This window comes from Rattus norvegicus, chromosome 15 (assembly GCF_036323735.1).
Source record: "Rattus norvegicus strain BN/NHsdMcwi chromosome 15, GRCr8, whole genome shotgun sequence".
Lineage (NCBI taxonomy): Eukaryota > Metazoa > Chordata > Mammalia > Rodentia > Muridae > Rattus > Rattus norvegicus.
This window is the reverse complement of record NC_086033.1, coordinates 30,672,918-30,686,952: the sequence shown is the minus strand read 5'-3', so window position 1 is coordinate 30,686,952 and position 14,035 is coordinate 30,672,918. Positions and strand designations below refer to the sequence as shown.

At 39.6% G+C, this 14,035-nt stretch overlaps 1 long non-coding RNA gene across 1 annotated transcript; it reads right to left on the bottom strand.

Moving 5' to 3' along the window:
- Window positions 1-5,310: 5,310 nt before the first annotated feature.
- LOC134482115 (uncharacterized) lies at window positions 5,311-10,477 on the bottom strand. Its single transcript, XR_010058136.1, has 2 exons — window positions 10,220-10,477; window positions 5,311-10,060 (listed from the first exon to the last, which is right to left on the bottom strand). It is a non-coding gene; the product is annotated as an uncharacterized LOC134482115 (long non-coding RNA).
- Window positions 10,478-14,035: the final 3,558 nt, after the last annotated feature.

The following is a 14,035-nucleotide window of genomic DNA, read 5'->3' as shown; positions in this document are numbered from 1 at the left end:
GGGAAGCCCAGATAATATATATTTTAAGGAAGTGGAGTTGCCAGAAGTCAATCTTTGATGTCCTTTGTATGAAGCTATCTGCCTTGTTTATTGGAGATAGGCTCTCTCACTGATACCTGGAGCTCATGGTTAGCTTAGGCTGGCTGGATAGCAGGCTATAGAGATCTATCTGTCTGTCCTCACCTCCCTGCACAGCCACCATGCCCTGCGTTTTTGTGCGTGCTAGAAATCATGCTCAAGTGCTCATGACTCCATGGTGCCTACCTACTTCCTTTTCAGAGCCAGCAGCAGCTAGAAAATTCTCCCTTCCTTTTCCTTTTATCCTCTCCTGTATGCACAGCAATAAAATGTCATCTTCTACCATTGTTTCAAATAGAGGAAGAAGAAACTAAAATTTCTTACTGGAGCCAGTGAGCACTAATGTCCACTATGACTCTTGCCTCTGTTGTCTTGCAGGACATGGCGATATTAGGATAAGATAATCTATGTTTATTATTACTGTAGTAAAATCATGGAAGGTAGGGAGGAAACAATGCATACTAACAAAAGATGCAGAAGGACTCATACTACAAATTCTCAAACTAGATTTGAAGAATTTAAGATGGCAACAAAAATAGAATAGTACATTATAATAGTACATTTATAACTGTGAAGAATTCTTTGAAAAAATACCAATGAGCTCCAATTCCTTATTCTCCTGTTTTATTTTTAATGGTTGCTAGAACTGACAAAATAATGACAGATCTCTAAGCCTTTCTGTTTTTGATAAATTTCTATATCAACTAAAATGCATCAAATTCTTTCCTAAATGGGAGTACTTAAATATCGTGACAAATTCTGATCGGTGTATATAGCACCAAAAGAAGAATTTATAGGAAAATTGACATGAAAGATAGGAGTGAAGGTAGCCTTCAGGACAGAAGCTGAATAGCACACCTTCCACTTCCTGTGTAGACAAACACAAAATGACAAATGAAAGCTTCGGTCTTTCCTCACGAGCACAACCAGATGCTTAGCGCAGTCATTGTCCAAGCAATAGCCACTCAGGAAATGGTTCTCATGGAAAAATGACAGTAGCCTCCATTCTAAAGAATTATGATTGAGCATTATATAATTTTGAAAATATGCAAAGAGCTTCTTAGACGAAGTCAGACAGTGGATATTTTAACTGGAAATGAGCCGTGCAAAGGCAGCTGGGACTGCGCGACACCCCTTTTCTCCTCTCCAAGTCCAAAAAGATGCTTCAGAGACCACAGGAGAGATCTTGTGTCTGAGCACCCACGGCCATGGGTGTTTGTGTTCAGCTCCCCCTACAGACTCAGACACTGTGTGCTCAAAGCACAGAAGTACACAGCCGAGTCGCTCCAGTGCACAGAGGCTTTCCGCAGGTGGAAGGAAGAGTCACTCTTGTTGAATTCAGCCTTAAAGTCATTCAATCCTTGAACCATGGGGTTTCCTGAATAGTACTTGAGGGGCAGCAGCAGCCCCTGCTGTGGGTACTGGACATACCAGAACAGGGAAGGTGACACAGAGGAGGAATACTTGCATCTCAGCTGCAGAGAGGCTTCTTCAGAGACAGTGACATGAGCGTCAGGTTGAGTCACTGACTGAGCTTGGGCAACTCCTGGAAGGGAATATTAGGTCAGTAAGTGCAGTGTAGACTTTATTGAGGACAGTCAGAATGCAGGGATACAGAGACCACAAGGATGCTGTACTCACTCAGGAGAAAGTTTATCCCCAGCACTGGGAGGAGAGCCAGGAGCATGGCTGAGCCTTGGGAAGGCTGCGGCTCTGTTGTGGAGGAACTCTGAAACAGACCAACTGGAAAGTACCAGAGGAAACAAGAGCTTGAAAGCAGGAAGAGTCTGCTGGAGAAGTCTCCCACACAGATAAAAACCGATGCTGCAAACAGGAACCTGAAACAAGTTTCGAATACCCGATTCTTGTCACTTTCCTTTGCTAAATTCTCAGCCAGCTGCAAGAAGGATGAGGTGAACAGGTGGAGATCTTCAAAGGAAGAAGGAACAGTAGTGAGTGCAGCAGCGCTCTCTGGCGGCCACATGAGGAACCAAGTGTCTTGAGAGTCCACAGCCTCCTGCCTCCTGCTATGTTCCTATTTCATAGACAGAGCAAAACTCTCACAAAGTACATTGTGTCTTTTCTAATTTAAGATATTAGTTCTAGTATTTGGTGAAAATGAATGGGTTGTTAATATTCCCTATGGAACCAGATTATGAAGTGTACCTCAGATTTTGTGTGCAGTTTTTTCAGGCTGAGTGTGAATGACGACCACAGCCATGGTGGCAATGCATTATGGCACAGATATTTCACGAAGTTAGATTGCCTCTGCTATCTGTGACAAGCTGGGACTCCAGATGAGAAGGTTTTCTTGCTAGAGTTAGAGGAACTACAACCTAGAGACCTCCATGGCTGGTGAAAGTACTGTCCCCAGAAAAGAAACTTGTGATCAAAACCTTAGCTCTTTCTGGGCCAGTGGAGCACATTGACTGAGTCGCAGCAGCCCCTTTCCTCTCAGAAACAAGAAGGAAGAGGGTCCTCTCTCATCTGTTCCTCCCTGTGGGGATTGTCTCCTGGGGAAGGGTTACCTATGCCAGCAATATGCCAGCAATGTGTGAATGTTTAGCCTATGAATGAGGTTGTGGAAGGTGTGTGTGTGTGTGTGTGTGTGTGTGTGTGTGTGTGTGTGTGTGTGTGTGTGTTTCTTTCAAATTTCCCCATAACTTTAAGAGCAACAGTAGAAAAAAGAATAAACTCAAATCCACAAGTGTTACAACAAAGACAATCATCTAGGAAGTCAGATAGACAAATACTTCCAGAAGTCTGGTCAGAAAGAAAGAGACACAACACAAAGAGACCAGCAACTCATGCTGGCTTTCAGTTTACTGTGGCAATTTACAGAGCCCAGCATGTGTAAAATCCAAGGACGCCATATTGCCTAGAGCAACCCGGCTTCCTTGTCAGTGATATAATACAGCAGGATTCTTTACTTGTCTACACTGCCAGAATTCAACTCCCATAGTTGAAGAACATCAGAAAAATCACTTAAATTACTAAACTCATATTCTTGTTTAAGAATGTTAATAAGTCAGCTAGGAGATGTCTCAGTGCTTAAAAGCACACAAATAGGAAGCCCTGAGGTCAGATTTCCAGACCTCGTGTATGACTGGGCATGGCAGCATATGTCCACAAACCCGTTTCTTCTAGAGCAGCACTTCTAAATCTGTGGGTCAAGACCATTAGGTGGATGGATCAAAGGGCTCTTTCACAGGAGTCCCCTAAGATTATCAGAAGTTTCAGATATTTACGTCACAATTAAGAACAGCAGCAAAACTGCAGTTATACAGTAACAATGAAAATGATTTTATGGTTGAGGGTCATCACAACATAGAAACTGTATTAAAGTGTGGTAACATTGGGAAAATTGAGAACCACTGATCCAAAGCAAGATGGGAGGTAAAGACAGAATATACTCCCAGGAAGCACTTGGGAGCAGGTAACCTAGAGTGCTGAAGACGAGACCCTGTCTCAAATAAGGTAGAATGTGAAAATATGTAAATATATTACATTTTTGAAAATTTATAATATTGTAATATATGATATACTCGGGTTGTCCTCTGACCAACATACATGCACCAAGGCACATGAATGCCTCAGTTACAGAGATGAGCATACATAAACACTATACTCAAACATCTCACACACACAACTACACACACACCATACACAGTACTGACACTTATTGAATATATGCCATACACATACATACACATCACAAACATCACACAGACACAAACACATAACATGCACACACAAATATTAACATACATATCACACACAACATGGACACCCACACACACAGTGCCACAAGCACACAGAAACAATCTATGTGATAAATATATATTATATATCATTTTTTAAAGATTTATTTATTATGTATACAGCATTGCACCTGCATGTACACGTGCAGGCCAGAAGAGGGCACCAGATCTCATTATAGATGGTTGTGAGCCACTATGTGGTTGCTGGGAATTGAACTCAGGACCTCTGGATGAGCAGACAGTGCTCTTAACCTCTGAGCCATCTCTCCAGCCCATTATATATCATTTTAACTTTAAAAGTTTGATGCCTATTTATAATATCCAGTGTCTCTTTAAAAGTACAGTTTTTTTGTATTTTAATATTATGTTATTTAATTTATTTTATTCATTATTCTCTTTATTTCCATATCAAATGTTATTCCCTTTCCCAGGTTACCCTCTGGCAACCACCTACCCCATCCACCCTCCCCCTGCTTCTTTGACAGTGTTCCCTATCTACTCTCTCCTTCCTCCCTGCCCTGGTATTCCCCTACACTGGGGCATCCAGTAGTCACAGGAACAAGGTCCTCTCCTCTCATTGATACCCAACAAGGCCATCCTCTACACATATGCAGCTGGAGCCATGGGTACCTCCATGCGTACACTTTTGTTGGTGGTTTATTCCCTGTGAGCTCTGTGGTGTCTGATTGGTTGATTGATTCAAAAGTGCAGTTTTTAATTGTTGTCTTGTATAAAAATTTTATCATTTATTACATATATAATGTTATTATATAATGTGATATATTTACATTATAATGTCATTACTTATAATATAATATATGATATAAAATAACATTATATAATATTACTACATTGTTATACATAATATAATGTGTTTAAATTATAATATGTAATGTATACATATATATATAAACACACACATATAATTTTTATAGGAGCACAGAATTGAAAATTGGATATTGAAAGAGACATTTTAAATAAGGTTGAACTTTTAAAGTTATACTATATTTTAATTGCAGGATTAGCATTACATCTTTGGGAACAAACAAGAAATGGAAGGTTATGGATTTACTACTGGTGTTTATGTGGTGAGAAGTAAAGGCATCAACTTGTACTAGTTTTTGTCAACTTGACACAAGCAATAGTCATCTAGAAAGAAGGAACCGATACTGGATAAAATGCATTTCCACTGGCATGTAAGCAAATCTATGGAGCATTTTCTTGGTTAATGATCAAAGTGAAAGTACCAAGCTCACTGTGGGTAATGGGACTCCCATTCTTGTAGTTCTGTGTTGTTTCAAAATAAGAATTCTCCTGAAACATGAGGACCAATGAGGATCAACTCAGTTAGCAGCATCCCTCCATGGTTCTATTTCAGTTCCTGACTCTGGGTTCTTCCTTGACTTCCTGCCTTGGCTTCCGATGATGATGGTCTGTAACCTGTGAGCCAAATTAACACTTCACTCTCCAATATGGTTTTGGTCGGATTTTATTTCAGCAATAGAAAGAAAACTAGGACAGTATGTAAACCTCACTGTTTAAAGACAGACTTCCAGGAAGGACAGAAGCTTTGGTGTAGTGAGCAGGCTGTGAGAGCCCCAGGAGGTGGTGAGTGTCCCAGTCCAGATGACAGAATCAAAATGAACAGGGTCTTAAGAGGCTTGGAGGGGAGAGCTTTGATTTCACTTTCAAGCTGTCTACTCTTAATGTTTTTCGGTTTGTTATAGCTTTGTATTGTGAATATTCTATTGGATGAGCATTCATACACTGTATTATTCAGCCATTCAAGTGTAGTCTATGATTATTGTTTTACACACAGAACTATCTCAACACCATCAAATAAATTTTAACAAAGTTCCTCACCACAAAAATCAACTTCATACCTAGGAATAGTTATGCCTGTCTTTTTCCCTCTAATTCTGCCACTGATAAAATCTTATTAATAGGTTAATAGCTATTACATATGTGGTCTGTTGCAGTTGGTTACTATCATGTGCTTTTTTGTATTTCACACTTCATTTCTTAGCAGAGGTCAATATGTCATTTTTTCCCATCGGTGTGACATTGCTTTCCATGGGTTGGCTACATATTTTCCAGTCATCTACTGGCAGCCACTGGATTATTCCGACTTTGTGAAGTTATGGGTACACAGATATGAGCACTTGTATACTACTTCTTAGGTAATACACACTCTCACTTCTCTTTAGTACATTACTAGGAAATTACTATTTTCCAAAGCAGCTTCAATATTTTTCCTTCCCATGAACAATGCATGCTTATTTAAATTCTCCAGACTTTAGACAAAACTTGTTATATTGTCTCTATTTTATATTTTCAGTTTTACTGGGAGTGGTATTGTCTTATGGTTTTATTGCTGTGAAAAGGCAGTATGAACAAGACAACTGTTTCAATAAAAACATTTAATTGGGGCTAGCTTACAGTTAATGGACATTACAGATAATAGACAGGTATAGCCCATTATCATCATGGTGGGAAGCCTGGCAATGCTCAGTCATGGTGGTGAAGGAGCTGAACGTTCTGCCTCTTGATCTTCAGGCAACGAAAACAGGCTGGATGCACTTAGGACCTCAGAGCCCTATCTCCACAGTGCCATACTACCACTAACAAGACAACACTTCCTCATATAAAGCTATACATACTAATAGTGCCACTCCATATTCAAACACAGGAATCTATGTGGATGGGTGTACCTATTCAAACCACCACCTGTACAGTATACTTTGTAATTTTGTCCTTCTCTAAAAATGCAGTGTTCAACGTTCTTCCGTGTGTTTATCAAGCATTTCCATAAAATAATTAGTAGACCATCTATTTATCTTTTTGCTCATTTTAAAAACTAAGTTACTTCTCTGTGTATTACTAAGGTAAGGAGAGGCTTATGAATTGTGGTTTGAAGTGTGCTATCAGACAAAGGAATTGTCAGTACTTTGTTCCCATTGTGGGGCCATTTTCATGTTATCATTAATGTACTTTGAACCATAAAGATCATTTTATCTGTTTTCATTTTTCCTTCCCATTCCAGTAAAATACTTAAGACTTGCCTAGACCATTCACAAGAATCTACACCATTTTTGTTTACATATGGTTTATAGCTTTGCTATTTTATTTTTAATCTAGGATCCATTCAAACTTAGATTTTATGTATTGAATAAAATAGAGGTGTCATCATACTTAAATAGAGGTGTCATCATACTTTTTCACACAGGAACATCGAAATTTGTTCCCCAATTCTCAACCTCATGTAGAAAAAAGAAACAGGATAGCTTAAACTTACCTGCAAAATGAATAAAGCACAAACTTCTGGAGATATCACTATCCCTGGCTTCCAGCTCTACTGCACAGCAATAGTAATACAAACTGCTTGGTTTGGGTTTGTAAACAGACAGGCTGATCAATGGAGTCAAATAGAACACGCAAAAACATACCCACACACATATGAACACTTGACTTTTTGAAAAAGAAGCCAGATTCATGCAGTGGAAAGCTAGAGCATCTTCAACAAATAGTGCTGATCTAACTGGATGTCCTCATGTAGAAGAGTGCAAATAATTCCTATTTATCACCCTGCACAAATCTCAAATCCCAGTTGATCAAAGACCACAACATAAAACCAGATAAACTAAATCTAATAGAACAGAAAGTAGAGAGTAGCCTTAAACTTTTTGGTAAAGAGACAACTTCCTGAACACATCACCAATAACTCAGGCACTAAGATCAACAACTAAAAACTGGGACCTCATGAATCTGAAAATCTTCAGTAGGTCAAAGGACTCCTTAAATAGAACAAAATGACACTCTACACATTGGGAAAATATCTTCACCTCCCCAGCATCTGACAAAGGATTAATATCTAAAGTATATAAGGAACTCAAGAAGGTAGACACCAACACAAATGACCCAATTTAAAAATAAGGCACAGAGCTAAACAGAACAGAGAAATCTCCTACAAATCAGAGCAACCTTGACATCCCACCTTCACCCATCAGAATGGCTAAGATCATGTAGGATGTGGAACAAGGGGAACACTCCTCCAGTGATGCTGGGAGTGGAAACTTGTCACACCACTCTGTAAATCAATTTAGCAGTTTCTCAGAAAACTGGAAATAGTTCTATCTCAAGATCCAGCTGTACAACTCCTGGGCATAAACCCAAAAGATTCTTTACCATCCTACAAGGACATTTGCTCAACTATGTTCAAGCAGATTTATTTGTAATATCCAGAAGCTGGAAACGACCTAGATGTCCCTCAACTGAAGAATACATAAAGAAAATGTGGTTCGTTTAAACAGTGGAATACTACTCAGCTATTAAAACCAAGGACATCAAAAAATTTGGAGGCAAATGGATGGAACTAAAAAATATCTTGCTGTGTGAGGTTACGCAGACCAAAAAGGAAATACATGGTATGTACTCATTTTACATGGAGAGTAGCCATAAATTTCAGGGAAACCATATCATAATCCACAGACCCAAGGAGTCCAAATAACAAGGAGGATCCAAGGGAGGCTGATTGAGTCTTTCTCAGAAGAGGAAATAAAATATATATTGAAGGCGAATGAAAAGAAGGAACGGAGGGAAAAGAGCAGGAAATGGGAAATCATGTGTGGAAAAAGAGAATGGAAATCAGTGTTGGGCAGAGGTGGTGAGTGGAGAGTGGTCAGGGGGTTTTTCTAGGATGTGCCAGAGACCTGCACGGGGGAGGGGAGCAAGGGGTCTGTATGTGCAACTCTAGTTGAGACTCCTAGTAGTGGGCATATGGATCCTAAAATGGCCACTTCTTGTGCCCAGGCAGGACTACTAATGGGGGATAAAGACAGTAACCCACCCACAAAAACTTTGACCCAAAATTGTCCTGCCTACAAGATGTTCAGGGACAAAGATAGAATAGAGGCAAAGGGAGGGACCAAACAGTGACTTGCCCCCAAATTGAGACCCATCCCATGGATAAGAACCAATCTCTGACACTACTAATGATGCTCTGTTATGCCTGCTGACAGGATCCTAGTATACTGTCCTCTGAGAGGCTCCACCTATCACAAACAAATGCAGAGACCCACAGCCAAACATCAGATGGAGCTCATGGAGTCATGTGGAAAAGTTAGGGGACAGACTGGTAGACCCAGAAAACACAAGGTCTCTCCAAAAATATACAAAACAAAACAACAACAGAAAAACAGAGTCAACTAACCTGAACCCTTGGGGGCTCTCAGAGACTGAGGCACCAATCAAAGGGCACACATGGTTGGCCCTAGGCCCCCTGCACATAGGTAGCAGAAGTGCATCATCATGCAGGTCTGTCAACAACTGGAGTGGCAGCTCTCCCTGAATTTGATGCCTACTGTGGATCCTGTTCCCAAAACTTGTCTGTCTTGTCTGGCCTCAGTAGGAGAGGATGCACCTAGGAGGAGGAGGAGAAGGAGCCAACATAGGGCATCATATGTAATGTTTGTCTAAAATAATATATGCTATATGTAAATGAAATACATATCACACACACATATCAAGTTCTGATACTTGAAAAAATTGCTTTCTATTTTAATGATTTTCTATAGTGTCCATTAATATCCTAGTGAACATACTAAGTACCATTATTAAAAGATAAGAACCTTTGTATAATGAGTATTCTCCACCAGTTGCATCGAGATGTCTTTAGAGTGGGGGCAATCTAAATGACACCTGTCAATCAACTCTAGAGTCTTGACATCTAATTAGTTATTCTCACTAAGACATCATTCAATGCTCTAGCACTCATTGTATGTTTTAGAAACAGGATTTTAAGGTGTTTTAGAACATCTGTTTCCTAAGCATAAAATACAGGAAGCTCCTGGTCTCAGCAGAGGAAAATGCATCTGTCTCTGGCCCTGATCCCAGGTTTATGTACAGACAGGACGTGCCTGAGGAGCACTGTGCACTGACTGCACAGAAGTATGTGGCAGAGTCCCCAAGATGTGCAGCTGTGATGTTCAGCGAGAGCTGTTTGTCTTTCTTGTTCAGTAGGACAATGAATCCTTGTCCTTCTTTTACTTCTGTACTTGAGAAAATCTCCATAAGCAACTGGAGACCTGCTCCGGGCTCGTGCTTGTACCAGCAGAAATAAGAGGAAGAGCTGTCTGTGTAGGTGCAGACGATAGCGGCACTGTCTCCCTCCCGGACACTCAGGTGAGACGGGCGCTGCTCCACCTGCTCTCCTCTGCTCACACCTGTGCAAAAGGAAAGAGCAGAAGACCATGAGGCTGCCATTCTCCAGACATTGCTTTCCTTCTTACACTGATTTCAGAAAATCTGGAAAAGGCCAGTCTGCTCCACAGACTGATAACGAACACTGACAAACACCTTTTCCCCCCAAAGCTCTCACTCACAATTCAGCTACAGCCAGAAGCACAGGAACAAAGATCCAGTCAGTGTCTTCATTGCTCTCCCTCTGGACTGTGGCCTTCAGTCAGACAGGATGCTTCTGTGATCAGCTCTGGGTCAAAGCATTGAGGCTTCTTCATCTGTCTGTACAGAGGGCTGCTGATTGCAGGCTGCTCTTATGACAGGCAAGCAGAGAGTCTCTTTGTGAGTTTGCAGCCACGGAGATGCTCTGCCACCTTGTGGATAGCTCCTTTCTGCTGCACCAGCTGCTCCAGTCCCCTTTATGATATTACTTTTCTTCATTTAATTTTTGATTTTATTCAAAATTTGTCTTATAGTTATAGAATGCAGAGCTGAGAACTGATTGAATGTTATCTACCTATAGCACACAGTTTAACACATTTCTATGATCTTAGAATAAATATTTCTGAGACATTCCTGACAGCTTCATGATCATACAGAATAGTTAATGCTAAGTAGAATTAGAAGACATTGAGACAGATACTCCATTAATGGATCTCACTGCTCTCCTGCCAGCCCAACCAGGATACAATGCCTGTTCAGACACTAGCCACCCCAAGATGTACAAATTTGGAATTTCTGGAACCAGTGAGAACCTACACAGTGAAAAGATTTTAACACTGATAGCAATCAAACAAGACAAGTACACAGAAAATGGACACCCATAAAGTGAAAGCAATGCTTTTGAGCAACTGACCCTGGAAAACACAGAGAAAGAGAGAGAGAAGAGAGAGAGAGAGAGAGAGAGAGAGAGAGAGAGAAGAAGGAGGAGGAGGAGGAGGAGGAGGAGGAGGAGGAGGAGGAGGAGGGAAGAGAAAGGCAGACAGTTTACACAGTAAACCATATTCCTGTCTATATAACTGCTTTTAATGTACCTAAAATGTTTTTATAATTTGTGATTTATTTTTCATTTTACTCTAAGAATTTTGAAGTTTTTCCCTGTTTGTTTTCAATGAATCATTGACTCTTTTCCCATCTCTACGTAATTGTTCAGTTTTTCTTGCTATTGACTTCTGATATTATTACACAACAATCTTATGAGAAACAAGCATTCGTTTTAATTCTTTTGTATTTGTTAAGGATTAAATTATTACCAGTAGTGTGATCTGTTTTAGAAAATGTTCCATGTGCTATTGGGAGGAACGTGTACTCTGCAGCTTTAGGTGAAGTGTTCTGTGGATGTCTGTTAGATCCATGTTGTCTTTTAATTCTGATATTTCTTTCCTCATTATTAGTTAGCATGTTCTGTGTAAAGATGAATGGGGCTTTGATGGTGTGATGGTGAGCATAGTTACCTTCCAAAGACGTGTGCATATTTTATCCATCAAATGTTAACCACCAAGTTCATTCTCTCTCTCTCTCTCTCTCTCTCTCTCTCTCTCTCCCTCTCTCTCTCAATATAACTTTTAGGTTAAAAAGTTTACAGAAGACTTAAGTTTTAAAAGAAAGGTTTATAATTATAAACCTTTCATTAGAATAGTAGAGAAAACCTCTTCTGGTGAGACCCACTTATACCACCTGGGAACTAAGCGTCATGATTGTCTATGGGCACATGAATCAGACCCACCAACAGCTTCCAGGAATCCCTTGAATTTTGCTCCAGAAATCTATCATACTCAGCTTCCTACAACAAGAAAGAAACATGGATTCCTATGCTTAGGTGCCTACCTCACCCAGAAACTTAGTAAACAAGAAACACAATCCATGGGCTTCCTCCAGAAAAGGATTTGTTTCCCCTGCTTAGCTGTACACATTGTAGAAACTATCCTCCAGTCCCTGGCCAGCCTGCTGCACTAGATCCATCTAAAACCTCTAGGAACTTCGTTCCAGCAGCCCAGGCCACAGGCTTTTGTAACAAACAGGCTACCTGACTGCTCCAGCTTAGGATCGCACATGCCATTCTGGAACATTCTGTACCAGACCCATGTAGGAAAATTACTCACACTTAATGTTTTCCTGTACATTATACATGCCTCTACTAAGAAGAAAGGCAGACTGAACAGGATCATGGGATGGGGGCATAGTAAAGGAAGGAAAAGAAGAAGGAAGAACCATAACCAACAATGTACTCTAGATGTGAGATTCCAACACAGAAACAAGTGAAAAACCAAGATATAGGTCTACTCCACACATCACTAATCCCATACACATTGCCTGGAAGAAATTCCAGACAAAGAATTCAAAAGAGTGATTATAAGTGTGCTTAAACAACTGAACACAGACACAAATACAGTAAAAACAAAACAAAACAAATCAAAGCAAAGCAAACAAATGAAAGAAATGAATGAAATAAGGAAGTATATCCAAGTCCGGAAAATACAGTTGAACAAGATAAAATTGCTGAAGAAAACCCAAACTGAAACATTGCAGAGTGTTAAACCATCAATGAACTGAGACTTCGGAGAAAAGTCTTACCAATAGAATAGATCACATAGAATATTGAACCCAAGCACTGAAGAATACACATACTTCTCAATGCCCCAAGAAAATGTTTACAGATTGACAGTGTGTTAGGACAGAAAGCAAGTCTCAACAAATGGAGAACATTGTAATAAAATCTTGTATTATATCTCATAGCAATGCAATAAAGATGGCTGATAAAAGCAGTGGAAACTGCAGCAAGAGCACAAGCCATGGAAACTAAGTACCACACTAGTGACTGGCAATGGAGCCAATATGGAAAATATTAAATCCCTAGAATTCAAAGAAAATGAAAACACAACAATATTTATGAGGCACACTGGAGGCATTTATATGAAGGAAGTTTATTTATTTGTTCTTTTTTTGAGACAATGTCTATATTTCTAATCCTGGTTGTCCTGGAATTGACTATGTAGTTGTGAGTTCTCACCAGGTTGGCCTCAAAATCACAAACATCCACCTGCCACTACCTCCTGGGTGCTGGAGTTGAAGGCATGTTTACCATACCCAGCAAAGGAGATGGACCTACATCAAGACAAATTGAGAAATATCCAGTTTGTAGCTAAATATATACTGAAAAGCCTTAGAAAGTTCTTAGAAATGACACTCCTAAAATAATAAATAGAAAGAAACAATCAAATCAGGGATGAATTTAATTAAAAGCAAGAAATGCAATTTATTTATTAAACCCAGGCTTGGTCTTTAAAAAGACTATTATGCTTTTACCCAGATTAACCAAAAGAAAGTGATAAGCTCACAATTAATCAAAAGAAAGTGATAAAGTCAAAATTAATAAAGTTATAGATGAAAAGGAGATATTATAACAGACACAAAAGAAATTCATAAAATCAGAAGAATGTACTACAAACATTTATGTTTAAGTCTCTTTAGAAAATCTAAAGAGACCAGATCAATTTCCTAAGACTTACCAAAATTAAATCAAGATGAAGTAAAAACATTGAACCAGACATGTTACAACTGACAAGATGAAAGCTGTAATTAAAATCCCCTATCCAGGAAGGGAAAAGACACATGGTGTTAGTCCTAGCAGTAGGAAGACAGACACAGGAGAATAACTCTGAGTTCCAAGCCAGCCTTGTCTACATAGCATGCTCCAGGACAGTGAGTGCTACAACACAGAAAGACTTTGTCAAAACAAAACACAACAAAACCAAAACCAACCAAACAAAATCCTTTCTCCATCTAGAAAAAGACAAAGGCCAGGTGAATTCAGCACAGAGTTCTACCAGACCTTCAGAGAACTGACACTGGTGTTCCTCAAATTATTCCATAAATCCACAAGGAAGGGATATTTCCAAATTCTTTTAATGAATGCAGTATTACCCTAATGTCAAATCTAGTAAAAACAATCAATAAAA